This window comes from Callorhinchus milii, unplaced genomic scaffold (genome assembly GCF_018977255.1).
Source record: "Callorhinchus milii isolate IMCB2004 unplaced genomic scaffold, IMCB_Cmil_1.0 Scaffold2, whole genome shotgun sequence".
Lineage (NCBI taxonomy): Eukaryota > Metazoa > Chordata > Chondrichthyes > Chimaeriformes > Callorhinchidae > Callorhinchus > Callorhinchus milii.
The window spans coordinates 11,690,378-11,693,420 of record NW_024704743.1 but is presented as its reverse complement, the minus strand read 5'-3'; the positions used below and the strand labels follow the sequence as shown (position 1 = coordinate 11,693,420).

Genomic DNA, 3,043 nt, shown 5'->3' with positions numbered 1-3,043 from the left:
TTATGCCCCATATCAGGACTTTGAACTCGTATAATCTTAGCTGCATTGTCAAAATTGATTGCCCTTTTTATGAGGTATCAAACCGAGGTCCCATCTGCCTCTTTAGGTGGACATTAAAGATTGGGTGTTGTGTGTGTGTGAGTGTCTCTCTGTCAGTCAGGAGCTGATCAGGTTTCCTGAGGGGTTGTTTGGGGCGGAGACTGTCTTGTGGTCCTGCCCCACCTGCCTGGTCCACGCCTTCAAAGCCCTCCATGGCCTTCTTCCTTCCTCTATGACCTGCTAACCCCATATCAACTTGTCTGCCCCTCCGCTCAGCAGGTCTGCTCCACATGGCACCCCTGGGGCCACCCCACCCTCAGCCTCTCTGCCCCACCCTTTGGAACTCCTTCATACAGTACCTTCAACAACGACAACTTGCACTTATATAGCGCTCTCCACACGGTAGCGTCTTAGAACACTTAACAGTGGCAGAGCCTGACTCAGAGGCAGGGGGAGGGGTGAGGTGGCCATAAGCACGGTTGTATAGGAAAGTTTTCAGGCAGGACTTAAAAGAGGGGAGAGAAGAGGTAAGGCGGAGGGATTGAGGGAGAGTGTTCCAGAGTTTTGGGCGCAGTGGCTGAAAGCATGAACTCCGATGGTGTGGCGGAGCGTGCGAGGGACGAGCAGAAGGCCGGTGCCAGTCGAGCGATGGCCAAATATCCTCACAAATCAAATCAATCATTCACTTTGTGGCAAGGACATCGCTATGCAAACATTCAATGTCACTTTTTACACAGATTACACAGTCACTACACATCACAGTATATCCTGTGATATGCTTTGAGACGTCACTACAAGGTGATGAGATGCTGTCAACTGCAAGGGTTATTTATTATCATTAATAATAAGATAGAATTTTTGAAGAATAATTAAAACCTGCTGGATGCTGTATTGGGATCAGATGGAAAGCTAAATTGGCACAGCTGTCGGGTAATACGTTGAGGCACTATATCAAATGCAAAGGTTATTATTAAGAAGATAGAAAGTTTTTTTGAAGAAGAATTGAATATTGATAATGGACACTGTTTTGGAAAGCACATGGAAAGCCAAATTAGCGAAGCTGTCAGGTACAACATTGTACTTCACAAGACATCTTCCTTTCATTCTTCAAAATTTAAAGGTTCTTTATTCCCTTACAGTGTACTTCAACTGTTTACAAGAACACTAGGGCGATGTACGCATTCATTTGATTTCTCTAAAGCAGGATGTATTTGTTTTCACTTATTGCAGATAAGCAATCAAGTTGCTTTGTTACCTCCCCCACCCACCCCAACTCCCCTCCAATGGACATCTTTTGAAATTAATTTAGTTGATAATTTACTGGAGGTGAGATTAAAACGAAAAATAATTTGATTCAGGAGTGCAAACAAGGTTTCAATGCTGTGTTCATTTAAGCATTTAACAATTCCTTGCTTCACAGCCCTGTTGCAGGTAAGCTTTGAACATTTGCCGTTGTATAGCTTACATAACATTACAGCACGGAAACAGGCCATTTGGGCCAACTTGTCTGTGCTCGGACCAGTCACTGCAGGCAGGGAATCATCCCACTCAGCTCCTGTTAACCGAGCAAGCCAAAGCCCTAACAGGTAGGGTGGTCCAAGCTGGACAAGTAGTGGAAAAACTTGTCAGACAGCAATATAAATGGCTAGCCATGTGGTTTTAGCTAGTTAGACTCCAGCAGTACTCCCAATGCGCACTCTGGGGTCCCCAAGACTTGGCTCTTAGCAACCTGCACCTAATACTTTCCAGAATTAGGTTAGCAGGATATTCCCCTCCAGGAAGAGAGTGTGCATTCCATTCCAACAATCTATCTCTGGGATTTCCATGTGCAGGTGGAATGCATGGACTTCTCAGTTTGGTTTGGAAACTGTTAAACATGGTGATGGGTTTCCGCATGTGTCAGACACCCAGCTGACCAAAGAAGAAAGCTTGTGCTGGTGTTTATATTCCAATGAGCCTCCACCCCTACTATTCAGTATATCTTGTAAAGCATTTTGAGATGTCCTGATGTGAAAGACTCCACAACAAATGTAAGGGTTGTTATTTTTCTACTTTATTATTTGCAGTGATGAATAATTAGAAGGTCGGCAGTGATTGCTGGTGTCTGCAGAGACATTCAAATGCTGAGTGACGCTCACAAAAGCCACCTGCTACTACCAAATATTCTAGAAGTAAAAATGATCTGATGAAATATTTTCTATATTTTACTACAGTAAACCGATAACTCAAGTTATCTGACGAGTTATCAGGAGTGGCGAGTTAGGCATATGAATAAATACATAAATAAATGCGGCTGGGATTTTGGCAGCATACACTTAAGTTCCCCCCACCCCAACTCCATTTCATCTGGCCCATCCAGCCCCTCCATAAGAACAACAACAACAAGATTTCTTTTGTATAGCGCCTTTCACGTCAGGAGGACGTCCCAAGGCGCTGGACGGTGTACAGCATTTCAGACCCGAGCTGGGGTCAGGTGGGGGAGAAGGGAGGGGAAGGGGGGGGTGACCAGTGGCATGATCAAAGAGGAGAGTTTTAAGGCGGGACTTGAATGAGGCTAAGGAGGGGGCGAGGCGGAGTGATTGGGGGATGGAATTCCAGAGGTTGGGGGCAGAATGGTTGAAGGTTTTCCTGCCAATGGTGGGGCGGGTGGGTCGTGGGACATGGAGCAGGTTGGAGCCAGCTGAGTGGAGGGAGAGGGAGGGTTGGTAGGGGGTTAGGAGGTCGCAGAGGTAAGGTGGGGTGAGGCCATGGAAGGCTTTGTAGGTGAGGACCAGGATCTTGAACTGGATCCTCTGAAGGATAGGGAGCCAATGGAATCGGACAACAATGGGGGAAATGGGGTCATGGAGTTTGGTGCAAGATAGGACACGGGCTGCAGAGTTCTGGATTATCTGCGGAGTTGGGAAGGCTGACAAACGGCATTTGCATAGTCGAGCCTGGAGGTGATGAAGGCATGAACAAGAGTTTCAGCGGCCTGAGGGCTGAGGTAGTGGCAGAGTCGGGC

At 46.7% G+C, this 3,043-nt stretch overlaps 1 protein-coding gene across 1 annotated transcript in view; it reads right to left on the bottom strand.

The window, feature by feature from the left end:
- LOC103190494 (NEDD8 ultimate buster 1-like) overlaps nucleotides 1-411 on the bottom strand; it is a 59,148-nt gene extending 58,737 nt beyond the window's left edge. The window contains exon 1 of the mRNA XM_042331889.1: nucleotides 399-411. The gene's annotated coding sequence lies outside the window, so the exon portion shown is untranslated. The remainder of the gene's footprint in view (nucleotides 1-398) is intronic.
- Nucleotides 412-3,043: the final 2,632 nt, after the last annotated feature.